Source organism: Clupea harengus, chromosome 5, assembly GCF_900700415.2.
Source record: "Clupea harengus chromosome 5, Ch_v2.0.2, whole genome shotgun sequence".
Taxonomy (NCBI): domain Eukaryota; kingdom Metazoa; phylum Chordata; class Actinopteri; order Clupeiformes; family Clupeidae; genus Clupea; species Clupea harengus.
This window is the reverse complement of record NC_045156.1, coordinates 12,012,537-12,034,122: the sequence shown is the minus strand read 5'-3', so window position 1 is coordinate 12,034,122 and position 21,586 is coordinate 12,012,537. Positions and strand designations below refer to the sequence as shown.

At 41.8% G+C, this 21,586-nt stretch overlaps 1 protein-coding gene and 2 non-coding genes across 3 annotated transcripts in view; all 3 read left to right on the top strand.

Moving 5' to 3' along the window:
• The window catches only part of smug1 (single-strand-selective monofunctional uracil-DNA glycosylase 1), a 2,165-nt gene extending 1,867 nt beyond the window's left edge, over window positions 1–298 (top strand). The window contains exon 3 of the mRNA XM_012835485.3: window positions 1–298. This exon is cut by the window's left edge and continues 869 nt beyond it. The gene's annotated coding sequence lies outside the window, so the exon portion shown is untranslated.
• Window positions 299–7,641: 7,343 nt separating this feature from the next.
• On the top strand, window positions 7,642–7,733 carry trnar-ucu. The gene is given in 2 exon segments: window positions 7,642–7,678; window positions 7,698–7,733. It is a non-coding gene; the product is annotated as a tRNA-Arg (tRNA).
• A 5,545-nt stretch (window positions 7,734–13,278) lies between these two features.
• On the top strand, window positions 13,279–13,367 carry trnar-ucu. Its single transcript is given in 2 exon segments — window positions 13,279–13,315; window positions 13,332–13,367. It is a non-coding gene; the product is annotated as a tRNA-Arg (tRNA).
• The last annotated feature ends 8,219 nt before the right edge of the window (window positions 13,368–21,586 follow it).

Genomic DNA, 21,586 nt, shown 5'->3' with positions numbered 1-21,586 from the left:
GGTGTACTGGCACAAGTTTCACACTGATCTTTGGACTGGCTTTACCTGTCCTCACCCACAGACTCAGGCACACGGCTGATGCCTGACAGACATTGATGCAGTGACACGCGGTTCCAGACAGGCTCCATGCCTGACACTGTAATGAATCAGACACAAAGGGAGAGGGTCTGCTCAGTGCTTCCCCCTGAAGATTGGTGCTCACTCATGGAATAATGACAATGTTTCCATTGACCTGGATAGGTTTGCCCATCATCGTCATTATGCACTGATGAAATAAAATCTTTTTGGGGCAACAGGAGGATGGATATTTTGTCATCTGTGATCTAAGGGAAGAATGACCAGGGTCTATGAAGCTTGGTTGTTCATAAATACCCATAAATACTCTTTATGAATGGACCATAAACGTATTGCTCTTGAAGTTCTTTTACTTTTACTTTAATTTTGTAATGAAATTATAAGTTATAAGATACAACTTGCTTAGCCATTGACTGAAGTTTTATTGCAGCCTTTATGCCACATGTATGCAAAACTAAATGTATCGAATAAATGCCACATTTTCATTTTAATGCTCACGTGTAAAATAACATTTTACCACAGAAAGAGCACATAGGAATTGGAAAAAACTAAACAAAAATAGAATTGCATTCTATAACAGTTTTATTATTTTTCAACTGAACACATTTCATTTGAAGAAAAGTACTTACCTGACTTGAATCTTAAGGTAATTAAAGACATTTATCTGGGCAAACTGAGACAATTGCCTTTATTAAATGATACTTTTCACTGGCTAGGAATAATGTGACATATAATTGTAGTATGGTATGAATTATGCATTCATATATCACACCTATGTGATATCACTGTTTGGATTCAATACTGTTAGACACCAACACAGGTAAGTAAAGGTAGCGGCGTCTGTGTCTGGTCCACTCAGGAGCACTCTTTTGTCTGTGCAGAGAAAGGGAAGTGGTGGTGTTGTTTGCGCTCTTCCTCTGATGATGGATGGATCCCACGCATCCTGCCGTGCCCAGCCACTCCGGGGTGCAGGTGTGCTGAGTCGCGCCGCCATTTTACCTCGCACCGCGCCACACCGTACTGCTCTGCTCTGCTCCACCTGCTGTGCTTCTGCCATGGAGAAAGAGGGTGATGAGGCAAGACTCTGACTACGTGTCTGCAAACTCCCTCACCCCTCTCTCTCTCTCTCTCTCGCTCTCTCGCATTCACCCACATGCATGTTCGCCAACACATTTACACACGCACATACACACGCTCACAAGCACACACACACATACACAAATTCTATCTCTCTTTCACACCTGCTTGAGCGCCCCCTCCCAAACATACAATCCCCAGTCCACACGGTGCACACGTCAGAATATTGCTGCCTATTTTTCACCCTCATTCTCTAATACTCTCTCTCACACTCGCACACACACCAGGGGCTGAGTGCTCATCCGTAGCTCCCTAATAACCTCCATCTCTCTCGGTTATGCACCGCGTTATTAATTAGCCCAATGAGCCTTGCCAATGGGATTCGCTAGGCAGCTTACAGCACCCTAACTCCTCTGCGCTATACACACAAGCAAGCAAACACACGCATACACACACACACACACACACACACATACACACTGCCATGGCTCTGTGAACCGATGGGGTTGATATAGAGTTCAGCGTGGTGGCCCGTGGGCTTGCCTGGTTGTTGGCGTCGGTGCTGCCGACCATCAGCCTTGTAAAACAGAGTGGGCAGAGTCTCTGCAACCAGAGCCAGCCTCCCTGGTCCCTGCCCATTTAAACTGGGCATGTTGCTGTCGGGGAAAAAAACCTGGCAGCGGTCCACACAATCACGACCAGCCAGGCAAGATGGCACAACAAACAACATTGGCAAGCCTCGCAGCGCAAAATGGCACCACTCAAAAATGTCACCCCACCTACCCCTGAAATAACTGCGCAGATACAGCCACAAACCCAAGAACTCAGCACACACACACACACACAGATACAGCCACAAACCCAAGAACCCAGCACACACACACACACACACACACACACACACAGATACACACACACACAGATACAGCCACAAACCCATTCTGGATTCAAAATGACAAAGAATCCAGCCGTTTCTCCACCGACTTATATATACGGTACCCGTAGGTAGGCGTACGTGTGTTTTGTGCATATTTGTGTGTTTACACATCTGTACATCTTTCCAAAATCATCCAGATGCGGAAGGGAGCGGTGTGGCGGTTATTGACAGCGTGACCTCCCGGTGACCCTGCGGTAGCGCACAGAGAAAGGGCAGGGACTTGGAGTTCGCTGCCACTCGGCTGCTGCTGTTTGTCAGAGACATCAATACAGTGATGAATGGAGGCGTCGGTTATTAAAGTAGAATTAGAGCGGGGACGAGAGGGGGGATGCTGATAAATGAAAGGGTGAGAGGTGCTGCAGGAGAGGAGAGAGAGAGATAGAGGGAGGGGAGGAGAGAAAAAGAGAGAGAGAGAGAGGGGAGTGCGAAGGAGAGATAGCAGGAGGGAGGGAGGGAGAGGGGGAGACAGAGTGAGAGTGTGCGAGTGTGGGGGAGAGATAGAGGGAGAAAGTGGGGGAAATGAAGGAGATGGACAGACAGAAGGGGAGGGAGAAACAGAGAGAGAGAGGGGGGGAGAGAAGGAGAAGAGGAGAGGAGGATGGCACAGCATCAGCATCATCAGTCTTTATTATTCTCCCGGGCGGTTTGAGGAGGGGAAGGGGAGGTGGTGGGGGGGTGTGGAGGGCAAGAGAGGGGCACGGAGAAACTGATGGAAAAAGAGAGAGTGAAGAAAAAAGAAAGAGGAAGAGAGAAAGAAAGCATCGCTGAAGGCACACACCTATCTAATTTGCAGGGAGTAGACAGGGAGAGAAACAGAGAGACAGGGGGTTTGAGAGCTCACAAACGCATACGTGTTTACACACACACACACACACACACACACACACACACACACACTCACACTCACACACTCACACACACACACACACACACACACACACACACATACACACACACACACGCCGCTCTTTTCTCATCTGTTTCTCTACTGCCTGTGCATTCGGGCAAACCACTCATATATTTCGCTCCATTTTACCCTGAGTGCACAGGAATCTCTGGCTGCTCAGGGGTGGGAAGAGAAGAAGAGACATACAGAGAATGATCAAATTCATTTCTCTCGCTCTATATGTAATGATATAATGTGTGTCTTTGGTTGGTGTATAAAATGCACAAACTATAATGTGTTCCAAAATATCCTTTTTCTTTCTCCAAGTTAGAAATTCCTTAATTTGTAGCTTTGTCTTTGCAGCAAAAAAAAAAATAATCAACTTTTCCCAGGCAGAAAAAGGTTGCAGCAAAATAATTAATTGCACCCAATATGAGGAATGAGTAATGTTCTCATTAAGGCATGATTTAATTTAAATTAAAATGTATAAGTTTTAATTTTCTTAAGTGTTTTCTTTATCAAAAGAATCACTGCTATAATGACTCCTGTTTGACTCATTTTTCCTCGCACATTATTTCCCCCTTTTTCCCCGCGTGCAGGAAGGGCATCAATCACGACGTGTTCAAAAGGCATAGGACGTTTAGCTGGGTACCCACCGCTGATAGCCAGACGGATGAGGCATGCTGCTTCAGCCAACAGGGGACCAGGGGCCTGGCCATTGCATCTGGGTCATACATGTGCACATTAGTGTCTGCACGGCCACATGTACAGTACAGGCGTGTGTGTGTGTGTGTGTGTGTGTGTGTGTGTGTGTGTGTGTGTGTGTGTGTGTGTGTGTGTGTGTGTGTGTGTGTGTGTGAGTGTGTGTGTGTGTGTGAGTGTGTGTGTGTGTGTGTGTGTGTGTGTATCTTCAGTGCTTCAGAGTCAGAACATGTGGGATAAATATGTGGAGAGAGAGAGCATGCCCCTTTTTCACAAACACACACACACACACACACACACACGCACACACACACACACAGTGTGTCACTTTTTGAATAGATATATTTCGGGAGGGTAAAATCCGTTTATACTAACTAGCCCATTTGTGTTTTCACCATGCCCTGTCAAAGCCAAATAGTGATAGATGAATCATCACTGGAATGACACTGAATGCACATGTGTGCATGTTTGTGTGTGTATGTGTGTGTGTGTATAAATGTGTATGTGTGTGTATAAATGTGTATGTGTGTGTGTGTGTGTGTGTGTGTGTGTGAGTGTGTGCGTGCGTGCGTGCGTGCGTGCGTGTGTGTACAGACAACAAATCGCTTTCCCTTTCTTTGTTCATATCGTCTCTGTCTCTCTCTCTTTCTCTCTCTTCTTTCCCTGTCTCATGCACACTCTCCCCCGTTTTTATTAGTGGTTTATTTATCGATGTTTTAGTTAATGTCCCTGCTAATTCCAGCAGGCTTCTGTCTTCATTAGCCCTTGGTGAATCATTAGCGTTAGCGTCTGACTGCACTGAGAGCTGGCGTGTGAGTGCCCAGGTCCCATGCTGCGCTCCACAGTGGCACGCCGCACCCACATCCAACATGGCTCCCAGGCTCTCTGCACTTCTCCATCATACGCAGGAATGGCACACACCACATGCCAACACACTAACGCACGCACACACACACACGTACACATACTCAAATACAAACATATATGCACTCACAGATGTACACATACTCAACCACACGCACGCACGCACACACACACACACACACACACACACATAGAGACACACGCACATTTGCACCCATGCATGTCCGCATACTCAAACACACAGACATGCGCACCCGCTCTCACACACACACACACACACACATGCTTTTTGCAGGTATTTATTTTTTCAGCTTTGGCTTTGGCTCTCAACGCTGAAATATTTGGAACCTTCCGTCTCAGCATCCTCAAGCTATCTGTATTCTCTGTCTTTGCATCTTTACTCTACTCTGTCTTTGCATCTTTACTCTACTCTGTCTTTACTCTACTCTACTCTGTCTTTACTCTACTCTGTCTTTGCATCTTTACTCTACTCTGTCTTTACTCTACTCTGTCTTTGCATCTTACTCTACTCTGTCTTTACTCTACTCTCTTTACTCTACTCTGTCTTTGCATCTTTACTCTACTCTGTCTTTGCATCTTTACTCTACTCTGTCTTTACTCTACTCTGTCTTTACTCTACTCTGTCTTTGCTTCTCTACTCTACTCTGTCTTTACTCTGCTCTGTCTTTGCATCTTTACTCTACTCTGTCTTTGCATCTTTACTCTACTCTGTCTTTACTCTACTCTGTCTTTGCATCTTTACTCTACTCTGTCTTTGCATCTCCACCCTATTCTGTCTCAGCATCCATCATCAATCTCCTGAGCAGTACTTTCCCTTTTGTTTTTATGTCAGGCCCATTTAACTCCCAAGCGTTTGGAGCTTTCATCAAAATTTCAATTTAGTTCACATTAAGTTTTCTTTTACCACACTAAACACTGTGAAGAGTATGTGACTTCATTAGGCGCTGTAGACTAGGGACTGTTCGTTAGCCCACCCTCCATCTATATGTTCTCCACATGTTTTCCTGTATATGTGAATTTTCTTTGTACGTTCATTTGCAAATATGTCCTCATTGTAGGTTCACTGTGAAGACATACGCTAGGCTACATATGGAGTTCTAATTTTCCATGGCTTGTCAAACCAAGACTTTTCTTGCATAGTGGTTGCCAACAGTTCCAAGGAACCTTGGCTGTACTTTGCAATATGTCATACTGTTCCATAATGTATGCTGCATTCTATGGCCATTGTCAGTCTAATTCAGGTTAGATTTGGAAACTCACGTTCCGTAATGTTCCGTCTGATGGTGCTGTACCGATTTGATTGGTTGTTTGGCATTCAATCAGGCTGTGACTGAGGCCTAGGAGATTTAATGAGTTTCCTCTCCTACTGATCAATTGCTTTGATTAATCCATCAAGCACTAAGGAGCAACAGAAATCAGCCGACACTGCAGGCCTTAAGGACTGCAAATAAATGCAGTGTGTGTGTGTGTGTGTGTGTGTGTGTGTGTGTGTGTGTGTGTGTGTGTGTGTGTGTGTGTGCGTGTCTCTCAGAGCGAGTGAGGGATTTTTTTGTGTTTGCTCATACTGTGTGTGTAAGAGGTATGAGAGAGGGAGACAGAGAGAAAGAGAGAGAGATAGAGAGGGAGAGAGAGAGAAAGAGATAGAGATGGAGAGACAGAAGAGAGACAGAGAGAAAGAGAGAGAGATAGAGAGGGAGAGAGAGAGAGAAAGAGAGAGAGAGAGAGATACAGAGGGAGAGACAGAGACACATAGAGAAAGAGAGAGAGATAGAGAGGGAGAGACAGAGAGACAGAGAGAAAGAGAAAAAGATAGAGATAGAGATAGAGAGGGAGAGACAGAGAGACAGAAAGAGAGAGAGAGAGTTTTTCAATGCTTGCTGATACTAGACGCTAATAAAAGAATATCTGCAATGTATTCGAATGCACGTGCATGTGTGTATGTGTGTGTGTGCATACTGTGTAGCCAACAGTACGTTCTCTCATTTTGTGTGTGAACCCAACACCCAGCATAGACTAATGCTAACCTTACCTTCACTTGCTGCCTACAACCCTGTCTTACACAGAAATGCGTAAGTGCATTGAAAACAGTTTAAAGTTTAAAATGTATTTAGCTAAATTAATACACATGCTCATTTGTTGTATATGGGTACAACATGTTATACTAGTTAAAGGTATTACAATAATAATGTTTTAACTGTTACTCAAAACTGATCAATCTACAAGACTGATACCATGTTAAAACAAATTCCGGTTTCGATAAAGGAGTAGAATCTTTGTGTCGTCATAATCAGAAATGTACTTTCATTAGCATGCATATTATGCATTAATGACGTAATCTTTAGTCCATATCAACGTCAAACAACTATCCAAGCAACCTACCTGATCTCATCCAGAGAGAAAGAGGAAGATGTCGACTAAGAAGCATTTGGATGAGATGTCCAATATCCTCAACATGAATGTAGTGGAAAATCTTTTGTCTTTCCTTAATATGGCGTTTACCAATTTGTGGAAACATCTGGTAAGTTCCGCCAAAGTAAATTTACCAAGGCTGTAAACTAACTGACATAAAAATGTTTAAACGTGAATGTGACATAGTGGAACGTTCTTGTGTTGGGTGTATCTCTGTCCGATAACTAAACGTGTCTTTACCGTATGATACATAAGATGTAGATATCTTGCATGATTCAAAGAAAGTTCACTTTGGCCCGAGGCAGCTAGGCTGAAAATGTCAATGTGTAGAAAACCAGCCTTGGCTGTGGGGGAAGGACTGTAAAAGTCCAATTTTGGTAAGAAGTAGCCTCTATTACTGTAGGCCTAATTGAGCAACTTCAGACTGCACACCTTGAACTGAAAAGCTGTTAGTGGGCTGCTGCTAAGTTTTAATGACTATAACATTTGACTAGAGTCAGGGTGAACAACCGTTGTAAACTGACGCAGAAGTTATGAGTTTTTTTGTGTTATGGTAGGAATTTTGTGGAATACTGCTTTTATCTTTTAAAAATGCCTAATCACCGTGCTCAACACCATGTGGTCGTGAACGACGTAATCTACTTGATGACACATGTTGTACGGTATGAGCGGCTCCGTGGCGCAATGGATAGCGCATTGGACTTCTATGAAATTACCACAGTAGTAATTCAAAGGTTGTGGGTTCGAGTCCCACCGGAGTCGTGGTTTTGAACTGACTATGAGAGGATTGTATGAGCTCGTTGACTAATCGGAGTAACGTGGATTAAAGATCCTTGGCATACAATATGCGGAATTCGGTTTCAGGTACACGTTGTTGATGTTTGAGCTCAACAGCCAGCCAATGAAATGACACACCTTCTCTCCGTGATTGGCTGGCATGGTTCATGGCTCGTCGTTTCCCATTTACAGAGCCATTGCTGTTTACAAAGTGAGTGCCTGTGAGTTTTTTTGAGGAGCAATTCACAAAATGTTACAAAAAGTGTGGGATGAGACTTGTGGACTGTGCCTTTAATAGTCTGCATTGCAATAGGGGTCTGGTCACTTCCTTAAGACATATGGATTCAAACCTCTCTTCTTTGACACAAAAGTTTACTTAACAGATAATTACAAGTACTGAAGCGTGCTCACAAGTAAAACAAAGTTGATTCCTGAAAAGTCTTTGTCATAAATAATCAGGTAAATTGCCTAGAAAGACTTTTGCTGCAATTAAAAAGCACTAGCTTGATATAGTGGAAATTGGAAACCATATACTGTTTTCTGTCATATAGCCAAATCATTCCATCTGTTGTTGTAGGTTGTAAAACATGTTCTAATTTGTTGTCAGTTTTGCTCAGTATTTAAATTATAAGTAATGCCATGTATTTAATTTTTTTGCAGTCTGCGTCTACCTACAAATACACCTTGGTGTTAATCAGAATTGCAGATCAAAACCGAGGACCATTATGGCAATGCAAAATGTTTATAAAAGAGTACTCACAACCACCTCAGTCATGCTGGACTAAAACATCTGAAAGTCTTCCTGTAGTTGTAATACGACCTTCACCAAAGTCCTAACAAGATGGCAAAACACAGTGATCTCATGGTCTCAAAGGACCAATAATTGTCCTAGTCTTAGAGGGCAGTAGATGGCATCTGCTATGTCTGCACCAGACAGAGTCTTCTCAGGAAGACAACATGTTTAGGAGGGCTGTTTCCTCGTCTAGGATAAAGAGCTGTGGTTATGGTGTCATATACATGTCCATGAGCTGCAAGGGTTTCAACTGAAGCACACTAAGCACTGGTTTCATGTGACCCTCCACAGGTAGTTCAGAACTTGAAGGAGGATGTCCCTGAAATGGATCAAGAAAAAACTGTGCTCTTATTGGACACCTCCATCCCTGGTTCTACCAGCGACCGATGCTATATCAACTTCTGAGATCAGTGTCTCATGTGTAAAGGAGAGGCACAGCTGGACTGGCCCCTGGGGGACCTCGGACACCACTGTGAGTAAGTATCACTGAATACACTTAGGCAAGAGTTTTAGTTTTAAAAGTTAAGGTAATAATAGAAAAAAACAGTGTAGGTTAACACTGTATGTATAATTCTGTAATATATATAATCATGAACATCTGTCGTATACAGTGTATATCTCAGGATAAATATGTACATCTGAAATGGCAACAACAAAAAACTGTACATACACAGACACCTGTATCCACAAAGACATAAACACAAGCTCACTGACATCTTGTACTGATGTACATGTGCAAGCCTCAGGGACGTGCTCAGGAAACGTCGCACCTTGGCCTCTCCTGCCTAGCGTAGAGGCAAGTGGATGTTTCTGAGAGCTCAACTGGGTCAACAAACAAAAAGCAATTAAGTGGGGCAGCCTCCTTCGGGGAGTACGTAATTAGAGAACAGTGTGGACAGCTCTGTTCTAAATAGGCACTAAAAGCCTCATCCATCATCCCCACGGCAACCGCTTGGGCTCTCGGATCATGTGACTGGCACATGATGCTCCAGATGAGGCGAGCTGGAAAGACGAGGCGGTGGGCCGGCCTCTGTGGCAAACGGCGGCATCCGATTGGTCGCAGGAAGGCATTGTTTGCGTGTTAGAGCAGAGGTCAGAGGTCAGACAGTCAGCGAGAATGACCTTACCGCGACCGTGTGTTCCCTTTGTACGTCTGAGACGGTTACACGGGCATTTGGTTATTCTGCAGACTGCTTCTGCTGTTGTTATTTGTACTTTGGCTTTCAAAAATGTTATCATTAATGTTTGTGGGTGTTCTTAGGTGCCGCGATATCAGCAGCTCGATACAGGAAATGCTAGAAATAAATACTTGTCTCTCCTTCGACACGATTGACTCGTATAGATGCCAGTTAGGAACTGGTAAGACTTCCCATGCAAGGGCATGCTGAACGGTGAGCAAGTGGGCCTCTGGAAAAAACCTGTTCGGAGTTCGGCCAGGGGTCATTTGGAGGTGGCAGCACAAAGCACAAAGACGCACAGCAGCATCCTTGAACTGTGGCACCACATGTCCCCCCAGCCCCCAAAATTGCCCATTCTCATCCGACTACCCCCCACCTACCCCCCACCACACCCCCCCGCCTTCCAGCTAGGCCCCTCACCACCTCATCCATATGGTTGGGAAACTGTTACTATGGCAATCACGCCAAGGGCAGCGCCAGGCAGGGAATTTGGGGTGACTTTCACTCTGATAGTGCTACCACATAGGGTAGTGTGAACAAGGGTGGGGGCAAGGGGGGGCACATAGAGATGGGCGATGAGTACTGCTACAAGAGGGGGGGGGGGGCAATCCCACTCAGGCAAACAAGCTCAGTCTGCAATGCCCAGATTTATTTTAATCTGTGTACAGAAAAACAATTTATTTTGTTTTGTATTTAACCCAATTATATGTTCTGGGAAGGTATTATCCAAAGTTGATCAATATGCATGCTCACCAGTAATCAAGCCTGCTCTACAAGCTAGTAAATTACAAAATACATTGGTATAAACTATTTGCTGATTTTAACTCAAAAAGGCATTCAGCCCAACATTGCCATAGTCTGCTTGGCAAGCCTTATGTATATTCCAATGAGTGCAGGCACTGATACAGAAAGCCCGCCATCTGCTGAACATCATATCTTTGCATTTGGCAGATGTGCATATATAGCGTACAGGAAATACGTTATCATTCCTTCTCTATGAACTGATACAGTGAGCATAGCTGTGCTGTACCAGCTGAGCCACGGGAATGTCTTGAGGGGCACTGCAAGTGAATATAATAGCCTGCAATCTACCACTAATGGCTTCAAAGGTCAAATGTCTCCCCTCTGATACTCTTTTAATCTAGAGGACAGGTGTTTTTTTCCCTCGCCATACCAAGAAGAGGTAAATCCTATTTGTAATGACAGCATGTTCGGTTCAGTCACACTTTGAACAGTTTATATAAAGGGAATTGCTGTCAGTAATCAGTAAGCTGCTTGTTGGTCATGTGGCAATAAAATGCTAAAGAAATTACTAATTGGCAGTTGCAGGGATGGATGGTAAGAAATGCACTGCAGTTAAAGCAGATGGCAATGGGACAATAAACTGGCAAAGCTAGTCTGGCCCAGCAGACCAACAGGGGGTCAGGTACCCGTTTCAGTGGCTCTTGTTTGTTTAATTTGACGAACAAAATGTCATTTTTCAGTCGTTCCAGCTTACTCTGAAATTAATGGACGTACGTAACACATCACTGCATAGTTCTTCCAGCATCGGATAATCTGGCATTTGTTATCTAATATTAAGGCAAATTGCCTCAAAAAAAAAGAAAATGATCTGATATTTCTATACAAAACAAGGCTTTTTGTGAACCCAGTGCATACAAGAAAAGAGCGCCATGTATTATCTCATTGTTGACATGAATGCTCCGCTGAGCTAACTGGGCTAGTAGTGTTCTCTGTAGACAAAATACATAAATTCAGTGTTAGCCATCGGATGACTTTGACCTCAGTGATGACTTTGGCTTCAGTAATCATGCCTTTTTGTCTGATAACACCATGCTATGTATGTAGAGACATATCTTGGGTTTTTCCAACTGAATTTAACTTGACACGGGCAATTAAATAAGCATCTTTGAATTTCCTGCAACAACAAATGGAAGGTTTTTTGTCTATATGATGATTACATCATTAGCAAACTTGAGGTATTTTTTTTTTTCAATTTGATTGTTTTTCAAGCATGCGTTTTTTTCACCACATCTTTCTTCCCTTTCGTTTTAGACCTTAAATCCATACATATGTGATGGCTGATGTGATGTGAATTGCCAGCATAAAGTGCAGATGTTGTACGCTACAAATGGCGGCCTACATGAACACTTTTTTACTAAGGGACTACTTTTGCCAAATTCCACGAATCAGGTGCAGACTCAGTCTCTACACATAGCATCTACCCATCTCCCTGCTTCTCTACCATTTCAGACAAGTCATCCAGCGAAATAGACAGTCAGTAGAAAAGGAGGGGTGGAACAGAAAGAGGGAGAATAAAAAAGAGAGGCCCTGACCACAGATGCAGCTTAATGCTGCAAAATCAGTGACATGTTTGCCAGTAATCAAAAACACATTTAAAAGCACACAGCATGGCTAGCTAAGTAGCTAATAACAGTGTGACTGACACAACAGCCCATACGTTTCAGTTTGCACCCCTACCTGGAGGAATATCATAATAATGAGTGAGACGTAGTGACCATGTGGCATTTGAGTCAATATTAGATTAGATTAGATTAGATTCAACTTTATTGTCATTGCACAAGTAGTACAAGTACAAGTACTGAGACAACAAAATGCAGTTTAGCATCCAACCAGAAGTGCAAAATAGCAAAAAAAGTGCAGAGTATGTGCATATGTAAAGTGGAATAAGTGAATAAATAAATAGATATGTACAGTAAGAAATATATATGTAATATGAACAGAATTGGGACTAGCAGCAATTGAGGTAAGAAGTGTAGATATGAAGTATAGAAAAAGTGCAAGTGTAAGTATTAGTGGTGGTAATAAGTGAAATGAAGTGAATGAGGTAGTAGTAATATAATGTTTAATAAGTATTGTATGGTGTAAGTACGATTAATACAGTTAATACAGTAAGTGGGATATACAGTAGTAAAAAAAGTAGTAAACTAGTAAACTAGTAAAAAATAGTAAACTTAGACTAGGAACTTTCCAGCGCTCAGTCTTGCCACAAAAGTTATGGACACTGTACAGCAAAACAGGCTACAGTCATGTAATACACCCATGAACATAACAGCCGCAGTAGTTGGTGTCTTCCTAGTGAGTTTGTGAGGGTGCACCCATAGCCATAGCCTACCTTGAAAACCCAGTATCCAGGTGGCTAGTTGATGGTCGATCCCAAATGTTTGTATTTTGTTATCTGGATAACTTTCCTCCCAGAAGAACATAGCGACCAAATATATAACTAGTCAAGTACCAACAATCAAGAAATTGTATCAACGAATAGGAAATTAGTGTTCTGGTGGTTTGCATAAACAGGTGGCCTGGGATGGAGTTAGATTCCCAGCCTGATTATTGCTTCAGTCCATCACTAACTTTCCTGCAGTAATTATAACCTTACTGACATTACGAATGCCATACTGCCTTACTTAGTAATAACTGCATTTATTGGCTGTAGGAAGTGTGAATGTAGAATTATTGTGCACAGAGAACTTCAGCTCACTTAAGCGTACTTTTAGGAAGACCAATCTTCTCGGGGTCAGAGTAGAAGGCTAGCATCGGCTCCGTGGCGCAATGGATAGCGCATTGGACTTCTAAGAAACTGTTGTAGCAATTCAAAGGTTGTGGGTTCGAGTCCCACCGGAGTCGCTTTTGAGCGCAATTACACTATCTGAAAGCTTAAAAAGTTAAAACGCATTGCGTCAAGAAGACGGGAAAGAAAACCTCAGTTAACCTTAACGGGATTAACAACAAAGATGTGTCCTGTGTATTCTATAGACAACGTGTGTGCTGCCAGATGTAGTAACATTGAATTGGGTACCGTTACTTAATAGCATAAAAATGTGAGGCAAAGCTCTATCCAGTTAAAACAGACAAAAATATTACACAACGTCGTGATTTTCTCCAGTTAAAACCGACAAAAAGATTACATAACGTCATGATTTCCTTTAGCTGTTGGCTTGGTAAAGAGAAAAGCCCGTCATGAACTGTGCTTACACTGTCCGAAAGTTTCTAACAGCTTCACGAAATAAAACTTTTTGTGGACGATGAGAAGAAACACTTTATTTATAACCAGTGGACTTGCAAGGATAGCTTACTACTCGTAGAATGGATTATATCCTAAACGTAAATCGACTCCGCTTGGAAATGACATGGCAACACAGAAGGTTCCTGAAAAGTTTCCTGTACTCTTTGCTATTCCGTACGTGCTCGTCTCAGTCCCTTTACCCCACTACGTGGCGTGAGCGCGCACGGGCTGTTATTACGGTCAGTGAAAAGAACCTCTGCAAAATGTTGTTGTTGAGCCATTCGTTTTGTATTTTGATGATTAGATGACTAAATCTCTAAAATATATTTCTGTTTGATGTGGATTGACTGAAAACGAGTCTGTGGACATTATTGCACAAAACGAAACATTTAGAAGACAGCGGTCAGTAAATAGACACATTTTTGTTTTTGCAACCGATAAAGCACATTAGTTGTAATATTTATTGTTATGGATCAACCGCACTGCTCAAGTAGGCTACAACTATCACAATAGTCCTTGAGAACTGTTTTAACCAAAGTGAGAGAGAGAGAACAAAGTTGAAGGAAAGTGTTTACTCTTAAAAGTGTTAAGGAAAGTGAAGATGTCTCAAAAGAACTTTATATATTAAGTTATTGTTGTGGTTGAGAATGTCTAAATGTCTTGTTTTAAAAAGTATTACGTATCTTATTTTAAATTCACTAGCTTATTGCTTGATTGTCTTTACGGCACTTCAAAGCCCCTTGCATACAGTCATTTGAAACGTGAAAACTACAATATATCCTTAAGTTAAAATTCTAATATGGTAAAGGTCTGTACTTTGGATTTTTATATGTAACAAATCTAAAATTGATTAGCTCAAGCTGTTCACTTTTTAATTGGCATTATCGTGTGGATAGGGAGCAAGGGCAATTACAAGGCCTTATCCACCACGTTAGCTAATCAGCACAAACTCATATTATGGACGTGGCATTTTGTTAAATTACATTATAGACCCATTACCTGATTAGATATTTGAACGATGTTTGTTATCCCATGAAGGTGGCAGCTATTACAGTCACTAGGCCTCCATGTAAGTGCAATGAACAGAAACGGCTGCTTGAACCAAATGGCTGGACAGGGAGTTGGTGGTGGGGGTTGTGCGTGTGTGTGTGTAGTTATAATTTTGTCTAGGCCCCTTTGTGTACAAAACCTATTGAGCTATATTTTGTTTGGTATATGGTTCCACGCAATTGACGGAAGAAATTAACTGATAGGCTAATAGTGGAGCCACCTCGAACTATATGATATGCTTCGTTCTAATGAATTTAAAACTCACATGAAGCAATAATATGTATCTGTCTCTATTACATTGACGTGTTCTTTGTTGGAAGATAGCAGCGACCCATCTACAAATGTGCGGTCTACCACACTGACCCTTTGTGCATCGCATGGTGGTCTAAACTCGGGGGACGAACTGGCGTGGGGTATTTGTCATGTGAGCCTGCAATATTTCAACTCGCAGCGGGGTGAATACTACAGCATAGCTTGCGTTCGATTCAGCTGACACCGGCAACATGGATTTTATTGTAGTTCACCGAGTAGCTTTTAGTCTCTTAAGATCTCTATAGTGGGATTCCACGTATAGGTTACACAAAAAACTTGCATTCCTGCTAGAGTTTCTTAATAAATGGAGAATAGTTTGTTTGAATATCACGACAATGCTGTGATATTAAAATCCGTCCATTTGGGTGAAAGCCTAAGACGCAAGAGAGTCGTTCGCCCGAAGATGATTGAATTAAAATGACTGATATTCACAAGTTTATTGAGTGTCCTTCTTAAGCGATAAATAAAAAGTGCATAGATGCGATCAATGGCCCTAATGTTGCAGGGTTGTCACAATTCTTCTTCCTCTGGCTTACATCGATTGTGCTTGAGCCGAACTAAGGATGCGTCTGTAAATAGCGGACCGGACTGTTATACAAAGAGGTTTGCCCATTTACAAATGCCAGGAGCAGTCGGTGGTTGTGAGAACAGAATAATATAGTAATAATGATAATAATAATAATACAAATATTGTTGGTGTTATTATTATTATGATCATTACTGTTACTACTGTTAATATTTTTCTGGTGATTGAAAGTTATAGCCGATTTTGTACTGCTGTGTATCAAAACTATACAAATGATAGTTCATTAAGAAGTTAAAATCATTTCATAAATACAGTAATCGGGCAGTAATTGTTGAAAGCAACGTTTCGATACACAGCACTAAACAGAAACTTGAATATTTCCTTGGTCACTTGGCTGGTGAAACTAAGGATGACCCGTACAGCTTTCCTAAATTGTACGCAAATGAATGCCGACCCGGGGCTCAAGCCTTGTGCATGACCCGGTCAGTATTGTCCCGTGGCAAGTCAGGGGTCAAAAGGTTAAAGTTGAATTCGAGAGCACGCAGACACTCAAGACAGTGCACTGGATGTCCTGACGCTTTCAACCAGAAAACTCTTAAACACTTACTAGCTACGAGAATATGTTAAGGAGATGAACCTGAAGCGTTAATACTTAGATGAGTGTTAAATCAAGCTGGAATAACATTTTCATACTCTTGGCCTTATTTACACAGAATAACATAAAATCAAATAGGGGAACACGCCCATGATCAAATCAAATTGATAACATCCACTGATGTTAAATCATTCTGATTGGTGTTTTGGCCATCTAAAATTATTTACTTTCAAATTTCAACGTGAGTTGTACACACAGGGGGACAACATTGGGCATGTGGACTGGGTTTTTATGGGTCACTGGACAGCGCATTTGTAACTACTGTACTTTGAGTTCAAACAGGCTACAGTGAAACACTGCATAACAGAAATAATATTTTATTATACATATCGGTATCTTATTCTATCTACAAACAGATACCAACTTGTTTGGCTCAAATGTATATATGGGATGGAATCTTTCCCCCAAAAAGATATTTTCAATAAAGACGTGGTTAGAAAGCTGAGCATCCTATAAAATGATTCGCCAGTTGGAAAACGAAGCAATCAAAGCAAATTTAAAATGTGCTTGTTGAACGATTAAATGCCGCTAAATTGCCGTGCCTGAGAACTAAGTCTCTTTGCTCTTAACAGTTGCATACCAAGTTACAATGTTCCCGGAAAGAAAGAAACCTTTCTATGCACTTTAGCATAGACAGCCTAATGATATTACTGTCGCCGGTGAAGAACTATTACGTGTAAGCACTGCATTAACATCTGTTTTCGACTAGAGCCCAGTGGTTTTAAGGCAGACGCTGCACTGTCTTATCACCTGAAGCCTTCAAGTTGGGGGTGTAAATTATGAGGCCAGGTGATTTACCGAAGTGGCTTAAAAGAGTACCATCGACCTCGAAGATATTTTTGCATTGCCCAGGCAACACATAGGGCCCTGCCAGCTTGTAAAACAACACTATGCATATTCTTCTATGGAGAGGATAATAGTAGGATATAATATATATAAGCACATTAGGACATGTACCATGTCAAAGACCTCAAGGAAAAACAACTGAAAAAAATCTGCAATGTTCGATTTAACAAAATTACTGACGAGTGTGAGGGTCCATGTGATTCTTCCTGGCTGAATTGTGTCACTGAAACTGGAGCGTGTGGATAGCTGAGGTTATTTAGAATTACACTATTGCACCAACTAAGACTATTTCATTACAGAAGATAGCATTGTCATTGACTCCCTCTATGAAACGGGACGCCTACACAGAGTGCCAATACCTTCTCAAAAAAAGGTCACATAGTTGCATATCAACGAAAATGTGGTATTTTACTGTGGTGGGAACTGAAGAAGTCTTTCTAAAGTAATTTAAAAGTAATTCAACTTAGGGATATTTTAATGGGTTCAAACGTTTGTTTAAAAAGTAGTTGTCCATTGTAATTATCTACGTTTTCTTTATTACCATGGTTTCCTATTGTTGCGTTTCACCGCATTCTACTTTCAGCTAATGAAATCAGGACTAGTCTTAACACGGTGCGGAATATCGGACAGCATTTGTGCTTCACCTGTCCTTCCAATCTGTTTTGAGAGCGCAAAGAGACCCAGAGGAGCAGTAGAAGGCAAAGTTTGATGAAGAGGTGAAGGTGGGGTAAGGAGAAGGGAAGAAGTGATGACCGCCTCTCACATCTCTCTGAAGGCTGAAGGTAGGCCTACATGATCCTGAGCACTGATTAATGATGGGGACTGATGCCTGAGTCCGTCTCTCTTTCCCTCTTTCCTTTCCTTCACCCTCTTTTATGTTTCTGAGATTATTTCACATTTTGTAGCCTATATGCTGTTGCATGTCTCTTGTATCCGGTCTTGTTGTTGCTCTCGTTGAAACGATACTAAATAAAGTATAAAAGACACATTGTAGAAGATGGATAATGTGTCTGGTCAGTTGGCCCGACATTCTGTTTTAAAAGCCTATTGCGTCCCAAATAGGCCTAGCGTTTTATTAGTTTATTCCTCCCCTCAAAACCCATCCTAATATAATGTACATTTATCACAGGGTGGTCTATTTTTAAGCTGTTGCAGCTCTGATGCAACAGTAAACCCAATCCTTAATAGCGCTCTTGAATGATTCCCTGTTCGGAAATAACCGTGAGGGACGTGAATTCAGTGGCCCTGTTTCCAAACATGTACTAAGTGAGCCAATCCCCCTAAAACTTTTCTCCCTACTTCAATGTCAAACATTCTATGTCTACTCAACACAGTCGTATAATCGTGTACAATGCGTATAAAAACATGTGCTCTTTTAGACTATTTCATTGTATTATACCATGCTGTCACAAAATATACAACACGTTGACCCATGAACGAAGGAAATGTAAGCCACATTACATTTAGACTTATGAATTAAGTACTTAAACATGAATCAGACATGTGTTTTGGATCAGCCTTGTATTGCGATTACATTTAGCTAAACGGGCCTGTTGAGGTGTATGTCATCGGTCCGTAAATCGGTCCGTAAATCGGTGAAGTCGGTGTCCCACCAATTGTAATTGATATCTATGCCTGAGTCCTTTACATCCGGAACCTCTCACCTCAGCTCCGCCTCAGACGCACTCCTCAAACAGGTTTTCATACCAGCAACTTGTCTGCAAAGTCTGTCACAATGTCTAGAGATTTTAAGTGACCACTTAATAGCAATTGGTCGTTTTTCATCGTTTTTTTAGAAGGGAAGGATGGCATCCGGAAACCTGATGCCTGACTGAGATTACAATGAATATGAATGACACATCCTGCGAACAGGACATGCACTGCACCGCATCCTCCATTACCATCCCGAATTGAAACGGCCCTTCGACTCAGTATAGCCTAGTAGGCAGGCTATGCAGAATCCAGGCGCTTTTTAAAAACACCTTTGATGTGAATGGTATATTGCGTTGAAATACGTTGTTCTTTTGGGAAATATTGGTCTATCTTTGACCCGGTGAAATTTAATTATTGTATCTGAATTTAGCTTAGTGAATAAACAGAAATCAGATATACCTCCCTTATCCGTTATACACTCAGCGTGAATCACGTCATGACAACAAGCAACTTCTCTCACTCTGGCGTTGTTTGAACTCCAAACTATTGCGATTCAAATTTGTCAAATTAATCGGTGGTGACAAACCGATACCGTGCCATGACTTCTGTGTTCATAATATAGTATATACAAAATAAATCACCGTGTGAAAAAGTACTTGACATAGTAAATGTATAATTGAACTCTGTGGTTGAATAAAATGAAAAAGAAAAGGTTTAATCAATTTAAAACAATCTTATTTGCTTTTGATAATATGATGTGTATAAAAAGTAACCTGATCTCTGTGTAAATACAGCAGAAATTAAAATACAATGTTGCTTTTTATTTTACTGAACAGTCAAACTGTAAGAAATTCTCAGCAAACAATGAATTTCATTGTGATTTTCTTTTTTTCTGACACCTTCATGAAAGTTTTGGAAACTTTGGCAGCAGCCTCTTGTAACTACAGATCAAAATAACCTCTACAGATAACATTGTTTAATATTAAAAGAAAAGATTACATTCATATTGACATATATTTACTCAGATAAGTACATTTAAATCAAAATACTTACAGTATTGAGCATGTGTTGAGTCTGTTCTCGTCTGATGCCAGAACATTCTGTGTTAGTGATGATGTGGCAGAGTTGGCTGGAAGAAGTGGGAACAGGGTGCCATTTTAGCATAGAGTCATTTGGGGCCCTCAGTCCACCCCCGACACACACACACACACACACACACACACACACACAAACACACTCGTATGGGCACACACACAAAACAGACACCAGTGTCAGTGTTGATTGACCCCTGCATGACACCCAGAAAGTGAGATCACAACAATCATTGGGTTCAAAGGTCATGACCGTTGCCATTGACAGCAATGTGAGGACAAATATATCAATAGTTATTTTAATAATTCCATGTTTTTTGTTAGCCGCTTCCACTCAGGAGAGGTAGGTGGTGAAATTCCCACTTAAACTTCCCCACTAAAATCTATTCTATTTCTATCTCTTCAGCATCAGAATCAGAATCATTTGGTAATGTAGAAGATGTGTTCCGTATATACCCATGTGAGCAATAAGGATAATCCGGTGAAGTGAATACGCCTCACAGTATTCTTATAATTTGGTTTTCCAGAGCATTTACGCGAGCTGGTTGCAAATGAGTTCAATATGTGACTGATTGTTTTGTATTTTGTCAGAGTTTCAGTACACTGCTGCTTGACAAGAAACTGACATGGGTCCAATATCCAATTGTACACTGATACCTGTGATTGATGACTATATTTTGTGCAATTCTGAGATATGTTTCCCCAAGGATCATGAGCCAGAGCAACTACAGAGTTCAGTGCCATTTTTTAAAAGAAGGTGGGTACAATTGATCTGGTAACCACCATGGTATTGCTCTGTCTCTGACCAGCACCATCAGTTTACCAGTGCGTTGTTGTTGGTGGTCATTTGTTCTTTCGCTGTAACAGTACATTCATCGTCATATCGTCTGTCAATTTGCACTTAACGAGGTGGAATCCTTAAAAGTCTGTAGGCATTCAGGCTAGGCAAGTTCAGAAGTTGGGTTTGCTATTGAAAAAAACAGCCTTGAGGAAGTTCTGCCTTCAATGAAGCCTGAAAAAAATGATCTAAGGATATAAAGATAGTGCTCCTAATCATGCTCAAATTTGTAAATAGTATGTGTGCATTTAACTATTATTGTCAGTGTCGTTACAAGTGCATTTATTGGCCTCATCGCCACAACTGTTATCATCTTCTTCATCATTGCCACCATCATCTGATGTGGTCTGTTTGTATTTCTCGTCTTCAGGCTATTTAGAAGAAAGATTTAATGTACATTTCTAAATGATCTGCGATATTTGCCATACATTGGTATAAAAGATCAGCCAGAGAAAGAACGCACACATACAAACACCCACGATACACACACACACACACACACACACACACACACACACACACACACACACACACACACACAGACACACACTCAGGACACACACACACGTCCACGGTCCCAGCTGGGAGTGGTAATGGGTCTCTACAGGCTGCGATCAATGGCTCACTCTTCACATTTGCATAATAAGCATATCCGTCTGTGTGACAGCTTCTCGGGGTCGTTTAGGGTTCAGCTGCCTCCCTGCATCTCCCCGCGCCCACTGCTGCACAGATAAATCTCCTCGCGACGCGCCTCTGTTTACGCGCCGAATATTAATTCACTCGCCGCCGCCGCCATCGATGCTTGGGTCCGTTGGTTTGCCTGATCAGACATCCCCTCACGCGCACACACACACACACACACACACACA